This window comes from Ovis aries, chromosome 1, assembly GCF_016772045.2.
Source record: "Ovis aries strain OAR_USU_Benz2616 breed Rambouillet chromosome 1, ARS-UI_Ramb_v3.0, whole genome shotgun sequence".
In the NCBI taxonomy this organism is placed as follows: Eukaryota; Metazoa; Chordata; class Mammalia; order Artiodactyla; family Bovidae; genus Ovis; species Ovis aries.
In genome coordinates, this window is record NC_056054.1 from 228,135,034 (window position 1) to 228,156,561 (window position 21,528).

General features: G+C 40.9%; 1 long non-coding RNA gene across 2 annotated transcripts in view; it reads left to right on the top strand.

Annotated features, from left to right (window-relative positions):
• The window catches only part of LOC132658485 (uncharacterized), a 28,562-nt gene extending 15,614 nt beyond the window's left edge, over positions 1-12,948 (top strand). For both annotated transcript variants that reach the window (XR_009598175.1, XR_009598174.1), the window contains exon 3: positions 12,123-12,948. This is a non-coding gene — a long non-coding RNA (uncharacterized LOC132658485). The remainder of the gene's footprint in view (positions 1-12,122) is intronic.
• Positions 12,949-21,528: the final 8,580 nt, after the last annotated feature.

Sequence of the window (21,528 nt, forward strand, 5' to 3'; positions counted from 1 at the left end):
AGAGGACCTTTCAGATTATTAAATAATTAGAATAACTTTTTCTTTGCTAAGTTTTTCAGGGACTTAAAAAAAAAAAAGACATTGATCTCTTTTGAGAGGCTATGACCAAAACATAATAGATTGAAGGTTATGAGGTCTGTTTATAATGATGAATTACAAGGCTGTTTATGTTGATTCCTTCTTTTGCTGGAAAAAAAAAATCCAAATTTGAGCCATTGACACTTAAATAAATATTTCCCTTGGAAAAATAAAGAAGAACATACCATTGTTAAAATAACATATAGAGGGTAGATAACACCTTTCAGTAGACCGTTTTTGCTTCCAGGTGGAAACCAAATAGGTGAGTATTTTTAGAATACTGAGGCTTTGTGTATGGATACAATAATTGAGTGACTTCAGCTATTTCAACAGGGAAGCTTGGTACTTTTTATGACTGTGTTTAGGGGATTTTGCACCCAAATATTGCTCTGGTTAGCAGTAATTTGGGGAAGGGTGATATTACTGGTTACTGGTAACATTGACTGCTGCTGGTATTGACTACCTGATACATTCTAGGAACTGTACTAAGCAATTCTATGTTATTTAATTTAACCCTCACAACAATTCTTTGAGCTAGATAACCATTACTATCCCTGATTTACAAATGAGGACACTGAGCTTTAGTGAGGTTAAGTAACTTCCCTAAGATAGTAGAGCTGGGATTTGGACCCAGCATCTCTTTGCTACTCTCTTAAAATACTGTGGCATGAGCAGGATGGTTGAGAGTAACGGGAGGGGAGTGTAAGTTAATATAAACTTTTTGGAAAGCAGTTTTGAAATACTTATCAAAAGACTTTTAAAATGTCATATGTTTGACCAAGTAATTATACTTCTGAGGGTCTAGTTTAGGACATTGTTTAGAGATTTAAATAATGGTTATGTATATGGATGTTCACTGAAACATTATTTATAAGAGTTTATAATATAGATTGAACACTAATGTTCTCTAGCCCCTACTAATTGTAATGGACACATAATATAAATTATGACAAAGGCATAGTTGGAACATTGTGTCTCTTTTAGTAATAATATTAAAAAATGTATTTGGGGGAAAAGGTTCAGAATTTGTTGTCAGGTGAAAAAGAGAGATGTAAAACTGTACATATATAGTATGACCATAGTGATGTTTAGAAGGAAGGAAATCCAGCAAAATGTCATCTGTGAATAATGAATTATGAGTAGTTTTTATTTTCTCCTTTATGCTCTTTGATATTTAAAATATTTTTCTAGAATGAGTACAAAGTACTTTCATAACCAGAAGAAAATGCTATTATTAATTTTGTTTAAAGAACAGTAAATTCGCCAACATTGCAATTTCCATTGTCAGCAAATCACCTTTTTTCTTTGAATTAAAAAAAAATTCTTTTGCTCTTAGTCTTATTTTTTGCTGTGCAATTTCTATGCTATCACTGGAGAAGAAATCCTTATCCTAGGCAGATAATTACCTTGGGAAAGAGTAAAGCCCTGTGTTTACTCAAACCTTGCCCTAAACACTGTCTGTCGGTGCTCTCCTTGTGTCCAATTCTTTGTGACCCCACAGACTGGGCCCATCAGGCTCCGCTGTCCATGGGATTCTCCTGGCAAGAATAGTGGAGTGGGTTGCCGTTTCCTCCTCCAGGGGATCTTCCCGATCAAACCCATGTCTCCTGTCTCCTGCACTGGCAAGAAGATTCTTTATCACTGAACCACCTGGGATCCCTAAAGTATTTATTGGGCTGCTCTGGGTGTTAGTAGTGGTATGTGGGATCTAGTTCCTGGACCAGGGATCAAACCCAATCTCCCTAAATTGGAAATGTAGAATCTTAACCACTGAACCACCAGGGAAGTCCCAAGCTCTCTTTGGACGCATTTAAATCCCCTGAACCTTCCCAGCAGATGGTAGGGAGACACCCAAAGGCAGGGCCCAGGGAACTGTAATCAAAGTGCATCAGAACTGAAGAACGTGGTCAGAATGTGTCCACTGAAACGGACACTAATCAAAATAATATGATAGAGCTTCTTCCTACAAAGCAAAGGTGCCTTCAGAGGAAAATTGTGAATATTCTTTTGCTTATCCAGCATATATTTATAGATCACCTTCCATGTTAAAAATTCTGTGTTAGGAGGACTTGGGAAAGTTCATATGGATTTAAATCAGCCGTGATGAGCCCACGAGGCTGCCTGAGTTTTTATTAACATGATAGAGCTCTCCAATCATGGGAGCAGGGAATCTCTCAGCTTAGTTAAGATGCCAGCAAAAAGAGTTTTCAGATCTCATTGAAGTTGGGAGATATCCTAAGACTTCATAATAAGACCTGCATAATGGACGCTTAAATCACTTTCCATATACATAGTCCTACGTGTGTTCCATCCTTGCCAGACCCTAGTCATAAGTGGGAAAGTGGAGTTGGGAGAGGGGAAGAAGGAATGCAGACATCCATTAAGCAGTGTTTAGTGAATAGAAGACTGAACAGTGGTAAAACACAGCTAAAACAGACCCAGTTCCATCCTTCTTCTCCATTTAGTAGTCTCAGGCTAGAGTCTCATTCCTTTAGCCAATATCATAATGAGTTGGAACACCTCTACAAGTGCCCATCCCTAATTCTCTGGTCTGACCTGGCCACCTCTCCATCTGGATTTCCCACCACTCTCCCTCTTGTTCCTGTCTCTCCAGAGACACTGCCTTTTTGGCCATGATACATGCCAGCCGTGTTCCCACGTCAGATGTTTTGGCTTCCCTGTTCCCTCTCTGTACTGCTGTCCCCACGGGCATGCGCATGTCTGATATCCTGTCTCTTCCTAATAGTCCCTTCCCCACCATCTTATGTAAAACACTCTATTTCCTCCCCTGACCTCCTGGGACTCTCCACCCCTGTACTCAGTTTTATTGTGCTTTTGTAACACCACTATTTGACAATATATGTTTAGTTTTTTGTTTATTGTCCTACATTAGAATGTACATTCCATGAAGGCAGAGACTTTGTCCATTTTATTCACTATTGTATTTCCAGCACATAGAACAGTGTTTGGTACATAGTAAGTGCTCAAAAAATAGTTATTGTGTAAATGAATAAACATACTTTTCTGGAGGGTGGTTTGGGAATATGTGTCAGAGCATAAAATGATATATACCTTTGATCTAGCTAGTCCAACTTCTTAGATTTACATTAAGGAGATAATCATACAGTTGAAAAACAATATACACAATGAAGTTAATCACAGGATTGTTTAGAGCAACACACAGAATGAGAATCCAAATATCCATTAGTGGAACCTTGTGATAGAGGCAAAATGATTGACATCATTATGTGTAGATCAATATTTATCGGAATGGAAAAATGTTCACAACATATTAGGGGGTGAGGAAAATTAGCTCTGGAAGAGCTTGTATGGAATAATTGCATCTAATAAGATTCTATCATACTTTGTATGTATCTGTGTATAGAATAATGTGAGGGCAAGTATTCACCAAAATAATAACAGTAATCTTGGTGGCTGGGAGTGGGATTTGGGGTAATTTTTACTTATCCTGTATACTTTGTGTATTTTTAAAAATAAATGACCTTGTATATTTCTGAAACAAATTTAAACAAAGTTAATAGAGCTCTTCTATAAAGTTTTTTCTACTTCAGAGTCGATTTTAGTTTGCCCTGTGTCTCAGTAGCGCCCAGGTGACTGACTCGCGATGCCTGAAGAAGTACAGCAGGTTCATCCCGGTTCCTGCAGGAATGGTTCGCTGAGCTTCTAGATATTTTGATGCCTTTTCCGCATAGCCCTGCCACTGCCCTAATAAACACTCCTTCCTGGTTACACGGCCCTGATAGCAGCTGCCTCCCTATTCCTGCCCCCTCCTGTCTGTCTTCTCCAATGGAGCAAACTATAGTGGTTCCCCATGACCACAATGGACTCCGCACTCTGGGCTGGTCATCCGGAGCCGTCCGCGGACACAGCCCCAGCTTCTTTCCCTAACCTCGTCCTCAGCTACTCCATTATTCTGCCATTTCATCTGCCTGGTGTCTTGGGCTGTGTCCTAATGCCAGCCTTTCTTTTTCTCTGAAATTCCTTCTCTTTTGGCCCATTTCACCTTTGTCTTTTTCAATCAAAACCCTACAGAATGACCTTCCAGAAAACCTATAGTACCTAAAAATCTGTGTTAATCCTTTGCCTCTTAGGAAGTGAGTTTCTTTTGGTTTATGTAATGGGTACGTATGACTGGTAAGCTCTTCGGAGGCAGGAAGTAGCTTATGCTTCCTCACATTATGCATTGAATCTGTTTATTCATTCAGCAGATTTTTGTTAAGCACCTGCTGTTTACATGACCTTGGGCTAGGTTCTTCTTTTTTGTGTGTGTGATAGGTTCTTGAAGAAAACAGTGAACACACAGGTACTTCTAGTCCAGGATGCCACTATGGAGGGCCTTACTCATCTTCAATCTCTTGAGTGATAAGCTTCCTTATAAACTGCACATCTACCAGTAATGCAGATATGCCTTCAACAAGGGAATGGTTTGTAAGGAAGAGGGATCAGTAACTTACACTTGATTCTCTCTATTACCAATAAGGACTAACAGAAAGGTTTTTGAAAAGAAATAGTCTCTTCTCTTGGTCCTTCAGGCACTATAGACCCTAGACTGTATAGAAGGAAACCTTCATCAGATTTCTTTTTTTTTTTAATATGTGTTTGGCTTTTTGTTATTACTATGTTTTAATAAACATTTATTTACTTATGGCTGTGCTGCATCTTCATTGCTGAGCGAGGGTTTTCTCTGGTTGCAGTGAGTGGGAACTACTCTCTACTGCAGTGTGTCAGCTTCTCATTGTGGTGATTTCTCTGATTGCAGAGCATAAGTTCTAGGACTCATTCAGTAGTTATGGTGCATAGGTTTAGCTGCTTTAAGCATGTGGGATCTTCCCAGATCAGGGATCCACCCTGTGTCTCCTGTGTTGGATTCTTTAATCACTGGACCACCAGGGAAATCCTCCATCAGATTTCTTGATGAACAAAGTCTATTGAACCAGGCAAGCTTCCTGCTGAAGAGAGGACTGTCATAATACTAGAAGTGAGATCCTGAATGTTCCCAGACCTTTGTGAACTGTCAAATGGATCATTCTAGGATATAATTTCCTCTGTGAACTGGAGCAATTATGTAATATCATACCATGTACTTCCTAAGTTTTTCATGATATTAGAAACCATGAGGTTAAATTTAAGAATGTTGAGTCTACTGGTTTTTTTTTTTTTTAATTTAAAATATAAAGTTATTAGGTTTCCCTGGCAGTCCAGTGGTTAAGACTCTGACCTTCCATTATAGTGGCAAGGGTTCAATCCCTGTTTGGGGAACTAAGATCCCACATGCCTCACAGTGTGGTTAAAAAAAAAAAATTGAAGTTATCATCAATAAGTTGGAAAAGTTGCAAAAATATGAGTAAGAAATCAAAGATCTCAGCAGCTAAATTAATGAAATTCACACATCTCAGTACTTACCCTAGGTGTTTTAGGGGGATTCTTGGTCAATAATTCCCCTTGCTTTGCCAGGCCACAAATTAAGTAGTTAATTCATTTTATTGAGAAGTAAATGAAAGATTCAGAACTCTGAGAGACAAACATAATTTAAAAGGCATTTTCAATAGAATCCCTTTTGCTCTCTACTCAAGGTAACATTAAATATTGATCAGTAATGTTATTGCTAGATTTTTTTTCTTTTGTCTCAAAAGTCTCAATGGGTATAGTTGTCTAACCCCTTTCTTTAAAACCAAGATGATTCTCAATAGACATCCAATTATGACATTTCCTTTCTCATTTAGACGCTGAAAAGTCAACATTATTTTAATAGAAATATCACAAAGTAGCCTGTATCTGCAATTTTTGAAGACAGAACAAATGTAGGATTTTTCAAAAGTATCTTTTTCTCTTTTTCTTCTATTAGGAAAAATGGCCATAAAGATGACCATGTATTATATTTTTAAAATTTTTTGTTTTTTAATTTTTACAATGTTGTGTTGGTTTCTGCCATACAACAAAGTGAATCAGCCATAATTATACATATATCCTCTCTATCTTGAGCCTTCCTCTCTTCTCCCCATCATATCCCTCTAGGGCATCTCAGACTGGGCTCCCTCTGCTATGCAACAACTTCTCATCAGCTAACCATGTATCATTATACATGACAGTGTGTATTAGGGCTTCCTTGGTGCTCAGATGGTAAAGAATCTGCCCGCAATACAGGAGACCTGGGTTCAATCCCTGGGCTGGGAAGATCCCCCAGAGGAGGACATGGCAACCTACTCCAGTATTCTTGCCTGGAGAATCCCATGGACAGAGGAGCCTGGTGGGCTACAGTCCATGGGGTGACAAAAGAGTCGGACACGACTGAGCAACTAAGCACAGCACAGCAGAGTGTATGTACACATTGATGCTACTTTCTCCATTCGTCCCACTCACTCACTCCCTTTCCTACTATGTCCACAAGTTCATTCTCTAGACCTGAGTCTCCATTTCTTCCCTGCAAATTGGTTTATCAATACCACTTTTTCTAGATTCCATATATATATGCATTATAGACTGTATTTGTTATTCTCTTTCTGACTTCACTCTGTATAACAGGCTCTAGAAGGATGTAAATATTGGTATTCTTTAAGAGGCAAAGGTCAATAAAATAGACAGTTCTCTGGATCACTTTCCTAACAATGTGGGTTGAAGCAGCCAGGGTGGGTTTGGTGGCTACATGGGATTACGGATCAGGCTTCTTCAGTCTTCTTGCTACATCATGACTTGCGGCTTCTACTCTGTGGGCCAACAGGACTGTTCTGGCTTCAGTCAGCACATCTGCATTTCAGCTGGTGGGAAGGGGATAGATGGAAGGAGAGAGCGCACTTCTCTCTGTGAAGGGTAAGACCCCAAATTTGCATACATCATTCTAATCATTCTATTTACCTCCCACTGGCCAAAACTTAGCCACATGGCTATACCAAGCTACAAGGGTGGCTAAGAAATATCAACTTTACTTATGCGGCATTATGATGAACTAAAAACTCTATTTATGTATAAGAAGATGAGAATGGAAATAAGGGGACAACTGGCAGTCCCATTCCCATGTATAAACAAGAAGGGAAAGGAAAGAAAAATGAAAATTGGAGAAGTTAAGAAAGGGAGAAAGAGAAGGAAAAGTCAAGGGTTGTTTTGGTAAAGGTAGACTGTATTTTATGGTGTTTTCTTATTTGCTGTTGTTCAATTGATTCTGGTTGTCCAAATTTATTTCTCGTCGCTGCAATTTGCAATGCTATATAACAGACTTAAACTTCTTTTTATCTCTTTTTAGTAGCTCTTAATTATGGAATTCCTTTCAAAGAATAAATATTTGTGAGTGCTTTCTACAAACCTGAAACTGTAGTAGGTATCAGACATACAGTGAAGAATAAGAGAGATGAGTCCCTACTTTCCAAGAATGATATGAAAGCATGAGGTGGGGGAACAGATACTAACTGAGTAATGGAAGTGATGAATGATAAAAATGAGGGGCACAGGGAGCTATGGTAGCATAAGGGTAAGCACCCAGGCTTTGCTGGGGAGGGAATGATTTCTCCTCTTAAATGCCTTTTGAGTAAGACACCCACAGAAGCCTATTAGAAAGTGAAAATTATTTTTCACCTTTCAATTCTTTTGATCCCAAGAATGTTACATGTGAGCATGCTAAGTCACTTTAGTCATATCCGACTCTTAGTGACCTTATGGACTGTAGCCTGCCAGGCTCCTCTGTCCATGGGATTCTCCAGGCAAGAATACTGGAATAGGTTGCCATGTCCTCCTCCGGGGGATCTTCCTGACCCAGGGATCAAGCCCATGTCTTTTATATCTCCTGCATTGGTAGATGGGTTCTTTACCACTAGCACCACCTGGGAAGCCTAGAGGCTAAATAGTCAAGTCCATTTACTTGAACCTAATGAAACAACCATGTCGTCAGTATCCACTGTGTCTGAGATACTGGACCAGACACTCTGGGGGCTACAAAGGAGAACAAGAGAGGGTCTCACATCTTAAGTAGCTCATGCTCTAGTGAAGGAGATAACAGTGCAACTCAAGGCATTGTGGTCAAAAGCTACGGTAGAGATGTCCACGAGGCCTAAAGGGAAAGGGAGATGAATGCTAACTTGCTGTGGGCTCAGTTTCAGGGAGAACATGTCATGCTAGCTAAGCCTTGAATACTGTGATTTGGTAGAAGGGTCTTTTAGGAGGACACAGCTGGAACAAAAGGCACAAATTGCAGGATATGTGTAAGGACTGACCTTTAGTCAAAGGTAGCTGCTGGAGTATTGGGGACAGAGAGTTGTCATGTGACCCTAGACGTGGAAGGTTAGAATAGATGCAGGGAGGCCTGGATCACAGCACTAAGGACTTTCTTCCGTAGGCCAGGGGAATTTGATAATCAGTTGTACTCTGCTTTTAGATGCTAACCACAGAGAGGGGAAATCTGAGGCAAGAAAGCCAGAAGGGAGGGCTTTAGTTTTTAATTTTATTTTTTATTTTGGGCTGCACTGGGTTTTCGTTGCTTCACGGGCTTTCTCTAGTCGTGGTGAGCAGGGACTGCTCTGTTGTGGTGCATGGGCTTCTCCTTAAGGGGGCTTCTTTTGTTGCAGAGCACAGGCTCTAGAGCATGTGGGCTTCGGTAGTTGTGGTACATGGACTTAGTTGCCCCTCGGCATGTGGGATCTTCCTAGACCAGGGATCAAGCCCATGTCCCCTGCATTGGCAGGAGGATTCTTAACTTTTGGACCACCAGGGACCTATGAAAGGTGGGCTTTAAAATGTAAGGATGAAGGAGAGATGTCTTAGTGAGGGGCTGAGCATCTGTTTGGATGTTTGCAGGAGTGAAGATGGGGAGGAAAATCACAGAGGAGAAGAAAAGTCTGAAGTTTTAAACCTGAGCAATTGGGAGGAGGTTGCTGACATTTAGTGCTTCAGGGAAGAAAAAGAGACAAGAAGCATTGGCTAAACACTCCTGGCTGTCTGCCCAACAGCCATGTCACTGCTCTTCACAGAGCCTGATTTTGTCAAATGTCAACCATTCTCAGCCCCTTAGGAGTGTCCTAATTGGTGTAAGCCAGTCAGCTCAAGGCATTGCCCCTGCAGACTGTCAATGGTTTAGGGGTGGACATGGCCCTTAATTGGCCCTACCCTATTGAGTGCATATTCCAGGTTTGGGAACGCACACTTCATGTAGCAAGTATACAGCAGAGTCAGGTAGCTAGACACTGAGATGGAAAAGGGAAGCCCCAGGGAACTGAAAAGAAGGTGATCTTAAAGAGAAAAGAGCAGAGGAAATCAACCCCATCAAGTTGTTTATGAGCCCCCTCACCCTTGACCTGTACATGTATAGACCGGGCCCTAAATGAGAACTGAACTATGTGACAGGCCACCATGCTGGTCTCACGCTGGTCCCTGGATGGCACATACAGTAGCCCTGCAAACTCAGAGAATTCAACTGTCATTACAATCGCAACCCACAGAGGACTGGTCAGAACCTGTGACCTGAACCCAACCAGATCAATTGCCTGCTAAGACAGAAATATAAAAATGCTCCATAGGATTTAAACAAGATCCTGAGCCTCATTACCTAAAAATCAAAACATCAAATCTACAATCCAAAATTACCATCACACAAAGAAACAGGGAAATGTCAACTCACAGGAGACAAGGTGACAGAAGCCAACAGATTATGGAATTATAACTTTAAAAATTATTCATTTATTTATGGCTTCGCAGGCCTTCTCTAGTTTCAGAGAGCTGAGGCTACTTGAGTGGGCTTCTCATTTTGGTGGCTTCTCTTGTTGCAAAAGATGGGCTCAGTAGTTGTGGTGCAGCAGCTTAGTTGCCATTGGAGAAGGAAATGGCAACCCACTCCAGTGTTCTTGCCTGGAGAATTCCAGGGACGGTAGAGCCTGGTGGGCTGCCGTCTATGGGGTCGCACAGAGTCAGACACGACTGAAGCGACTTAGCAGCAGCAGTAGCTTAGTTGCCATGGGGCATGTGGAATCTTCCTAGACCAGGGACTGAACTTGAGGCCCCTGTACTGGCAGAAGAATTCTCTTTTTTAAAAAATTATTTTATTTTTAATTAGAATATAATTGGTGTTGGAGAAGACTCCTGAGAGTTCCTTGGACTGCAAGGAGATCCAGCCAGTCAATCCTAGAGAAAATCACTCCTGAATATTCATTGGAAGGACTGATGCTGAGGCTGAAACTCCAATACTTTGGCCACCTGATGCAAAGAATTGACTCATTGGAAAAGACCCTGATGCTGGGAAAGACTGAAGGCAGAAGGAGTAGGGGGCGACAGAGGATGAGATGGTTGGATGGCATCACCGACTCAATGGACATGAGTTTGAGCAAGCTCCAGGAATTGGTGATGGACAGGGAAGCCTGGCGTGCTGCTGTCCATGGGGTCTCAGAGAGTCGGACATGACTGAGCGAGTGGACTGGACTGAGAAGATAATTACTTCACAATATTGGGATGGCTTCTGCCATGTCTCTCAGTCGTGTCCGACTCTTTGCGACCCCATGGGCTGTAGCCTACCAAGCTCCTCTGTCCATGGGATTTTCCAGGCAATAGTACTGGAGTGGATTGCCGTTTCCTTCCCCAGAGGATCTTCCCAACCCAGGGATCGAATCTGGGTTTCCCGCATTGTAGACAGACACTTTACCATCTGAGCCACCAGGGAAGTCTGTCATACATCAACATGAATCAACCATAGGTATAATATGTCCCCTCCCTCTTAAACCTCGCTCCCACCTCTGTCCCATCTCACCCCTGTAGGTTATTACAGAGCACTGACTTGAGTTCCTGCATCATATAGCAAATTCCCACTGGCTGTCTATAACCACTGGACTACTGCGGAAGTCCTGGAATTATAATTTTTACGTGGCTCTTATATAAATGCTCTAAGAAGTAAAGGTAATCATTCTTAAAATGAATGGAAAGATAGAAAGTCTCAGCAAAGAAATAGAGGATATAAAAAGACCAGATGGGAATTTCTGAACTAAAAAAAATAAAGAGCCAAAATAAAAAGCTCCCCAGATGGACTGACTAGCAGAATGGATATAACAGAAGAGTCAGTACATTAAAAGAAAAGTCAATAAAAATTATCCATTACGAATAACAGAAAAAAAAAAAAGATTTGGCAAGGGTAGGGAGAGCATAACCCCTCTTTCTCCTGTGGGAGTATATCAAAAGGTCTAACATTCATGTTATCACAGTCCCAGAAAGAGAGTAGAAGAAAGAAACTTAAAAAATATTTGAAAGAATAATGACTGAAAATTTCCTTAATTTTGAAAATGAGCAACAGAAATACAGGATAAAGAACAAGGCAAACAAAATGTCATAGAAGACAACCAGGGACTGAAAAGATTCTGGTCATATGAATGCCCACTACTGCTCCTTACTTACTGTGAGACCTTGGGGAATTTTGCTTATCTTTCTGAGTCTCAGTTTTTTCATCTGTAAAATAGATAGAGTAAGACCTACCTAAAATAAGGCTATTGTGAAGATTGAATCCAGTGTTCTAAATAAAAGATTTAGCACAATTCCTGACTCACAGGAGGTGCTGAATGAATAATAGTTTTTAAAAAAGAGAAACAGAGTGGGCAGCAAAGAAGCCGAGGATGATGAGGACTGAAAAGAGACGATAGGGTTATGCACAAGGGAGATGATCACCTGAGATGATTTTGGTAGCATGACCAGAGCAGGAAGCAGACTATTGTGAGAGTCTGAAGGTGAGAGCTAGAAAGATTGCTTGCGAATCCAAAGTTGGTGGACTATTCCTTCCTTTTTCAAGACGGAGAATTTGATCCTGTTTCTTTAAACTGAAGAGAAAGTGCCCAAGAGAGAAAGTGATTAATGACTAAGGAGAAAAGTAGGACGCCTGATAGCACATGGCCTTGGAGAAGACAGAAAGTAATTGGATCAAACTCACAGTTGTTTTTGTGTGTGTGTGTGTGGTGCGTGTGTGTGTGTGTAAGTTTTTGTTGTTGCAATAGCTTAAAGCAGAAATAACAAGCTTATTATAAAAGGAGGTGCATGGTTATCATGGTTTGCTTATTGTTCTAAAACAGAAGCTCCAGTACTCTGGCCACCTGATGAGAAGAGCTGACTCACTAGAAAAGACCCTGATGCTGGGAAAGACTGAGGGCAGGAGGAGAATGGGTAGCAGAAGATGAGATGACTGGATGGCATCATCGACTCAATGGACATAAGTTTGAGCAAACTCTGGGAGATAGTGAAGGACAGGGAAGCCTGGTGTGCTTCAGTCCATGGGGTCACAAAGAGTTGGACATGACTGAGTGCCTGAAGAACTAAAACAGAGATTCTCAGTCCTTTTTCACAGTATGGTTCTTGGAGAAAATGATAATATTATCATATATAATGATAAGATATATTGGAATAAACCATAGAAGGCTGGAGACAATCTTCTATAGCTTGGTGAAAAAATTTTAGTGTGTTTTTATATTATACAATTATGATAATAAAATTAAAATGTAATGTATTAGGGAAGATATTCAATATTGAATTTATATAAAACTTCCATGTAAAATAGTCTTGAATTATTTACCTAGAAACGTAGGCTTCCTTCTCTGAACATAACTTTAAGATTATATGCCTGGACTTCGCTGGTGGTACAGTGGATAAGAATCCGCCTGCCAGTACAGGGGACATAGGTTCAATCCCTGGTCTGGGAAGATTCCACATGCCTCGGATCAACTAAATCCAAATGTGCAACTACTGAAGCCCGTGTGCCTAGAGCTTGTGTTCCCCAGCAAACGAAGCCACTGTAATGAGATGTCTGTACACTGCAACGAAGAGTAGCCCCTGATCACTGCACCTAGGGAAAGCCCTCACACAGCAATGAAGACCCAGCACAGCATAAATAAATAATATTTTTAAAAAGATTGTATGCCTGAGTTATCAATATCTCTTTGTGTTGACTTTTTAATGATCACATCTTATCAGTTAACATGAATGAGAAATTTTGTTCATAGAATTTGCTAATTTTAAATATTTAGTTTTTAACCTTTAAAATGTATAACAGCTGCCAAGAGAATCTAACAGCTCTTTCATTCTTTCATAGACAAATGTGATACTGAAATTTGCTGTAATGATGCAAATAGATTTTTCAAATCAGTGTAGCTTTTTTGTATCATGTGCTTCAAGAAGTGATGAAGCTCTTTAATGTGAAGAGAAAGACTGGTGTTATCTGAGCAGTCACCTTGCAAGTAGTTTGAATGTTGTTAAAATAATCCATCGGCACAAATACGTGGCTGCATCTCCTGTGTGTCAGGGCCAAGATTTCAAGCTGCTGGCTGGTGAAGTGCCTGCCCTGAGCCCCTTTGGTCTGTGATCTGGGCCCATGGGCACTTGGTACCCAAACCCTTCCAGCAGCTCCATGATCCCAGGGCTACAAGGCAGAGATGTGCTCTTCCCTGGATAGAAGGCACCCCTTGGGTTGGTTTAACAGATTGGCACAAAGCAAGGTGTGTGGGATGTGGCCGGTTGTGCTCATTGCTAATAGTGATCTCATAATCAGAATTGTTCTGCTTGAGATTCTCTCTTGAGTCTCCAAGGAGCCTCTTGATTGTAGGTGACTAGCTACAAGTGGCCGCACCAGACCTTCCCTGACTGATGCAGTCAGTATTTTACAGAGCACCTGAGTCCCACTCTCAGCGCAACAGTGGATGGCACGAGGCACACCATGGAAAGCTCCAGTCTAGAAAGCCCAAGGAAGAAAGTATTGACATTAATAAAAGAGTGAAAAGAATGACTTAATATATGAAAGATACACATATATAGGGGGCTTCTCAGCTAGCTCAGTGGTAAAGAACCTACCTGGCAATGCAGGAGATGCAAGAGACACACGTTTAGTCCCTAGGTTGGGGAGAGCCCTTGGAGTAGGAAATGGCAACCCACTCCAGTATTCTTGCCTGGAGAATTCCATGGACAGAGTTGCCTGGTGGGCTATAGTCCACGGGGTCGCAAAGAGTCAGACATGACTGAGCGACTGAGGACACCTGTATACACGCACACATGCACATATATGTTAAGATAAATATCTGAAAATTACTGGATTTTCTATTTACTAACAATAACTAGTGATGAAACACAATGAGAAAAATATTGCATTCCCAATAGCAACAAAAGAGATGAAATACCTAGGAATAACTTAACAAGAACTATGAAAGATTCATATGAAAAAATGACAAGATTTTACTACAAGATATAAAAGAAGACTTCAATAAATAGAACCATACTGTGTTCTTGGATGGGAGAACTGAATATTATTAAAAAAATGTCAATTTCCTGCCAAATTAATTTATAGTTATAATATAACTCCAATCAAAATCCCAATAGGGTTATTTTTGGAATATGACAAAATCATTTTAAAATGCAGCTGGAGGACAACAGGCAATAGTAACTAACATATTTTGAGAAAACAAAACAAAACAGGTGGATGGCAGAGAGGGATTAGTTTTCCCAGAAAGTGAAAGACAACAGAAGAACAATAATACTTTCAATTTGTTTCTATTACTAGTATAGTTTAGTGAAACAGAATAGATAGGCCAGAAACAGACCAAGGTTCCATCACCGGGTAGGGAAGATGCCCTGGAGGAGGGCATGGCAACCCACTCTAGTATGCTTGCCTGGAGAATCCCATGGACAGAGGAGCCTGGAGGGCTATGTCCACAGGGTCTCTAAGAGTCCAACATGACTGAAGCGACTTAGCACAGCAGGGCCTGAGTTCACATGATGATATGATGATGATAAAGATGGTGTCACAGAAAGGACTCAAGTGGAAGATTCTCCGATGGAGGGTGCTAGATATTTATTGGTGTGGGTGGGAGGGGTTGGAGAAAGGAAGGGAGAGAAATTGTTCCTTAATGTGTGTTTCTGTGCACAGAGTCTTCAGCTCGAGTCCCATGCCCCACTTCTCTCCCGAGTCCTCACTTTCTCCTCCCTAGGATGAGAGGAGGGAAATACTTCACGGATGAATTCCGAAGAAGAAATAGAGTGTTAAGTGGCCCAGGCTCCTCCCCTCTTGGATCCGCTGGGCTGCAGACAGCTGTTCTGCCCTTTCTCTGTGGCCCCTTATTGAGGAAGTTCTTGCTCCTGTCCGAAGGGAATTCACTGGGGTCTAGCACAACGCGCTTCCTAGGTGGCGCTAGTGGTAAAGAACTTGCCTGCCAAAGCAGGACACATAAGAGACTAGGGTTCCATCCCTGGGTCTGGAAGATCTCCTGGGGAAAGGCATGGCAACCCATTCTGGTATTCTTACCTGGAGAATCCCATGGACAGAGGAGGCTGGTAGGCTACAGTCCATAGGGTCTCAAAGAATTGGACATGGCTGAATTGACTCAGAAGGGCCTGAGTTCACGCGACTCCAACAGTTTAGTCCAGGAGTGAGGTGTGCTAAGTCACTTCAGTCGTGTCGGACTCTTTGTGACCCCATAGATGGCAGCCCACCAGGCTCCCCCGTCCCTGGGATTCTCCAGGCAAGAACACTGGAGTGGGTGCCATTTCCTTCTCCAGTGCATGGAAGTGAAAGGTGAAAGTGAAGTCGCTCAGTCATGTCTGACTCAGCAACCCCATGGACTGCAGCCTACCAGGCTCCTCCATCCATGGGATTTTCCAGGTAAGAGTACGGGAGTGGGGTGCCATTGCCTTCTCTGAGGAGTGAGGTGTATTAACAGGTTATTCTGGCCGTTTATCTAAAATTACATGTTCTAGTCAGCTTTACCCAGAAATAAAGAAGACAACATCTGGCTGCATTGTGCATTGTGTCTTTATCCCTTAATAGGTTTCCAACTCATGATAGGGAAAGGATATTATTTGTTGATCCAACTAAAACTCCAAAATTGGACCAAATGGTTGACTGTTTGGGGGGGAAATTCATATCATAGCACATGCAAATATATGAAGAATAGCTTTTATAAATGACAAACTATTAGAAACACAAACTGGAAAATTATATAAAATTTCTGGATCAGAGAAGACTCTCCATGGTTACAAACAAATGCAAAGATCCCAAAGGCAAAGATACAAAGCTCTAACAAGATTTAAAAATGGTGTGTACATATTAAGAAGAAAAAAATGAATGAAAAGGCTATTTTCAAGCCAGAAAATTATTTCTAGCAAACATTACACACAATTACTGCAATAGATTTCTCAATAACAGAGACAAAATGACCAAGAACATGAATATCTCAACGGATGAATGGGGAGAGATATTTAATAGGCAATCCACAAAAGGAAAAGTACATATAGCTAATGAATATATGAAAAATATCGTATCACAAATGATCAAAGAGATGCAATTAACATGAAACACTATTCTTTGTGTATTCAGTTGAAAAAAAAAGATAAAACAAAAATACTAGTACTGGCCAGGGTATAATGAAGTGATCACTGTGACTAATAGAAGCATAAATCAATACCTTTTTTCTGAAAAGAAATTTGGCTACATTTATCATGAGTCTTAAAATGCTTAGAACTTTTGACTCCAATAAATCTAGGAATCTACTGTTAAGAAATTGCAGAAATGTCAAATAAAGATTTATGTGCCTAGGCTTTTATGATAAAATAAATGGAAAAACATATGTAAGTCCCACATTAGTGAAAGTAAGTATATTATCATAGAATATTATACGACCATCAAAATTAATCTACAAGGTACGAAGTGCTTTAAAATTACCTAAGAAACTAAAAGACATCAACAACAAACTTAAAACCCTATTGAAACAAAATCATTTAAGTCTGCTTGTGAGTAGATTTAAAATTCAGCAAGATTGCCTAAGTTAGAAGTAGGTGAGGGAAAGAGGCCAAAAGAGTAGGGACAAAATAGAGTTGGAAAGAACCTATTACAAAAATGAAAACAATTGCTCAAGTCTGAACATTGGCTGTGGTTGGGCAACAAGTCTGACTCTACACAGATACAAAAGGGAAAGATGTTTTGGAACATCACACTGTGGAATTTGCTAGGGAGGCAACTTGAGATAAATACAAAGATTGTTGTTAGTTGCTAAGTCCTATCGAACTCTTTTATGACCCCATGGACTCTAGCCTGCCAGGCTCCTCTGTCCATGGGATTCTTCAGGCAAGAATACTGGAGTGGTTTGCCGTTCCCTTCTCCAGAGGATCTTCTTGACCCAGGGATTGAACCCATGTCTCCTGCTTGGCAGGTGGATTTTTTACCCCTGAGCTACCTGGGAAGCCCACAGAGATTGTTAGTCATGATTAAAGTCACATATGAGGTCAGCAATATGATTTTGTGGAGGATCTCCTTGGCAGACCTCTGTGATTTTTCTCCAGCGACTCTCAGCAGGTTGAAAATATCAGAAGCCAGAGCATCAGGGGCTGAGAAAATGACTGTTGGGTAGATTCAAGTTTGAAAATGGACACAATGAAGGTGGGAGAAAACCAGGGTGGTAAAAGCATCTGGGGTGCTGGGTTAAGAAATCATTTATTAAAAAAAAAAAAGAAATCATTTATTCACTCAAAAAAAGTTGCACTTTTGGACACATACTGTGTGCCAGGCACTGTCCTAGTGATTCTTGGACACATCAGTGAACATAATTTTAAGGTCTCTCTATATGAGAGTGGGTGGGGAGGGGACACAGCATAAATAATAATCACAATAGCACTGCTATGCTCAGTCAGGTCCGACTCCTTGCGACCCCCTGGGCTGTAGCCAGCCAAGCTTCTCAGTCCTGGAGTTCTTCAGGTAAGAATATTGGAGTGGGTTGCCAGTCCATTCTCTAGGGGATCTTTCTGACCCAGGGATAGAACCCTGGTCTCCTGCATTGCAAGCAGATTCTTTACCATGTGAGCCACCAGGGAATCCCCAATAATCACAAGACATGTGCATAATTAAGAACAACAGAAGTGACTGGGCAGAGTGTAGGGCACTAGGAGTGTGGGCTAGGACTGGGGAAGGGTGTGTGATCCGGCAGTGAGACTTAGTGGAGGTGAGGGCTGAGTCAGGAAGATGCCTGGACCACCAGAGTCTGGAACAGGCAGTGAGGAAAGAGAGATGAGACAGGGACCTAGGTCTTAGATGGAGAGAGTGAGAAGGGCTGGGCACAGTTCATGTGGGAAAGAGAGAGAAATCACAAAGCTGTCCCAGGAGTGGGGAATTCCTGAGCTTGGAATCTTAGCTATTCACAACTCTTAAGCTCATTTTCCTTACAGAATTATCAATATGTTAAGATTTTCCAGTTACTCTTTTCTTTCTTTGTTTCTTCTTGTTTGACTTTTATAATGGCTGAAGACTCTTTACTTAAATATAGGCTAGGTTACCCCGACTCAGTTTTGGTTTAACAAGTTCAGAACAAGTCAGAAATTTCCAAGGGAAAATTCTTCAGGAATACGATTTGATAAATACCTGATGTCTCCAAACATCTTGAGAAGAATTTAGAAGACTGATGGAAAATGTGTGGTCAAATTGTTAGAAAGCATGTTGGGAAATAATCAAATAAAAATAGATAATTATTCACTTTAGAGGATACACAAAGCTGTACAGAAAAGGGCATATAAATCATAGTTCAACTTCTGATTCAGTGTGAATAATGTCATCAGAATGAGTGAGCAAGAGGAACTCACTAAGGAGGAGGCAGCGGTCAGACCCCACTCAGACCCAGTGCCTGGGAGCTGTCTGAACCATGCACAAAGGGGAACATGGGCCAGCTTGGCACCAAAGCAAGAAAGAGTCTAATTCTCCCAGTATAACCACCACTGGCCTGCCACCCTTTACAGAGATTTCATTTGCTTGCTAAAGAATTGGTCCAAAATGGCTTGCAAAAAATATCCCAGCGAGTTCTTGACAAACCCCCAAATGGGATTGGAAAGAGTTAAACAGGATTGGATTGTCAATAAATGATATGTAAGAACATCAACATAAAAAGCTTTCATGTCTGTCTCAGTTATTTAATCTCTGACAGTTCAGATGTTTATCTTCCCCGACTCAGTGTTAATAAACACTGACATCTGAAGTGAAGTGAGCTATTTCCACATTCTTCAGAAATGGAAATGGAGGTGTTGAGGGAGTGTAGATGAATTCAGCTCTTTTTAGCTATTTCCAGCAGGAAGTTGGTCCAAATAACCTGTGACATTACCAGAAATAGGAGAGGTTGCAAGGGTTTTTTTTTTACATGAAGTGAGGATTCCAGGGGGAATAATCAGAAGTTTTCTTAGAAGAAAAAAGTTACAATGGATGATAATGGAGGGAGATGGTGAAAGATATTCTAAGGAATATAGAATTAAGAATATGTGAGATACCAGAAACCAAGAGAGGCTTGCCTAATGGACTATGGTTTAGGGGTATAAGGAATTATGGTATTAACTGGTCTCTAGCTTCCAGAGAGGAAAGGCAAAGACCCTCAGTGATATCAGTCTAATAACTGGTCACACTTAGAGACTGGGGCTACAGGCACCATCTTTACTGGTAATACAGCAAAGCTCTACAAATCCATGATTCTCTGTGATCCTGGGGGCTCCTCTTCCTGCAAGATTAGGAAGGGAACTCTTTGGTTCCAAGAATGCTCATGTCTTGCAAAAATTAGCAGTGGTGCTTACTGGCTTGGAAGTCTCTGTGTAGTCGTTGTAATTTGGGATACTGTCTATGATAGGAATAATGAACATCACCCATTTAAAAAGACTATTCATTTTATCATTTCAAGTAGTCGTAGAAGTTTATAGTTATAACTTGGTTTTATTTCACATCATTGTGGCCCCTGTGATGTACGAAATGCTGAAATTCAGAGAGAAGACAACCTCAATTATAAATTTCCCTAGGGGAAAATAGGTTGTGCTTTTTAATGTAATTACAGCTATATTCACATATATGTATGCTCAGTCATTTCTGACTCTTTGCGACCCTGTGGACTGTGGCCCATCAAGCTCCTCTGTCCATAGGATTTCCCAGGCAAGAATACTGGAGTGGGTTGCTATGCCCTTCTCCAGGGGATCTTCCTGACCCAAGGATCAAAACCATGTCTCTTGGGTCTCCTGAATTGGCACACCGATTCATTGCCACTAATGCCACATATACAGTAAGAAAATCCCTAAGAAAACATCAACTATTGACAGTGAATTTTTCATTGTTCCTTCAGAAGTTTCTTTGCTTTCTAAAATGTATACAATAAGCATAAATTATTTTATAATATAAAACAACAAAGGTAGTCTTGGAACAGAAACACAGAACTTTCTTCTCTACAGCTGAATCAGAACAATCCCCAGATTCTCTGTCATGCGGGATAAGAATGCAATTACACCATAATTTTAAAATAGAAAATACTGAAGAGTAAGTTCTTGGGATATGGGAGGAAGTGTCTTCAGTTCCTAGGTGTTGGAAATAAGGTCGAACGCTAGCAGTTCACAGGAAATGTGGCTGCTGTCTTGTCTACAAGAATTCGGTTTGCCTGGAAGTAGTCACCCATCAATTGTAAGCTACCCCAGATTTATGAAATGCAGAAGAAGCTTTGATTGCTTCACTCACTTTGTCTGGAAGGTTCTTCTGGATAGGAGCCCTGACCTTGTCTTGGTACTGAAAACCAAGAGAGAGAGTGCAAGCCTAACTTTCTTCTTGCCTCAGTCTTGCTTTATAGATGCACTTGATGGAAACATGTTCTTCAGGTAAAGTGTAAATATTTTAAATACTCATGGGTCAGACATTACCAGTGCTTTAATTTTCAAAAATTCATTTATTTTTAGCTGTTCTGGGTCTTCATTGTGGCGTGCAGGCTTAGCTGCCCTGCAGCACAGACAATCTTAGTTCCCTGACCAGGGGTTGAACTTGTGTCCCCTGCACTGGAAGGCAGATTCTTACCAACTAGACCACCAGGAAAGTCCACCATCACTGCTTTCAGATCAGCTTTTGGAAATGAAAATTTCAGAGTCCTATTTGGTAAGATAGAGGGTTCTACTTTGGTTCCCTCCAGCAATTCAATGAACAGCAGTTATATTAGGACCTTTACAGTTGACTTGGCTCTGTATCGTCCTAGTGACTTTAGGAGAATCACCTTGGTCTCTGCTTCTGACATCTGGTTGCTTCTCTTCCAGATGACCCCCAATATTTTCTGCCTTCTCCTATCCATACCCTCGGATAGTCCCCTCCCACTCTGTACCAGGTAAATAAATGGGTATTTTAATGTATATTCTATATGCAAGAAACTGAGCCTCAAAGGAGTTAAGTACCTAGATTAGTATAATGGGCTAAAGCTGATATCAAACCCAAGACTTAGTTCACCTTCTCATGATGCTATTCCTTGAAAGGAGAGGAAATGAAATGAATGAAATCAGGTGTTTTCCATTGATTCAAATGGTTGCTCACAGGGTTAAGCAGTGCTCTCCCGCTCAGTGGCAATATACAAACACATATTTACCCTTCAAAATTCTTTTCAATTAAATACATTAATGAATGATGTGTAACATCAAGAGGCATGTGTACCTTACCTCCCATCCTCCTCTGTCTTT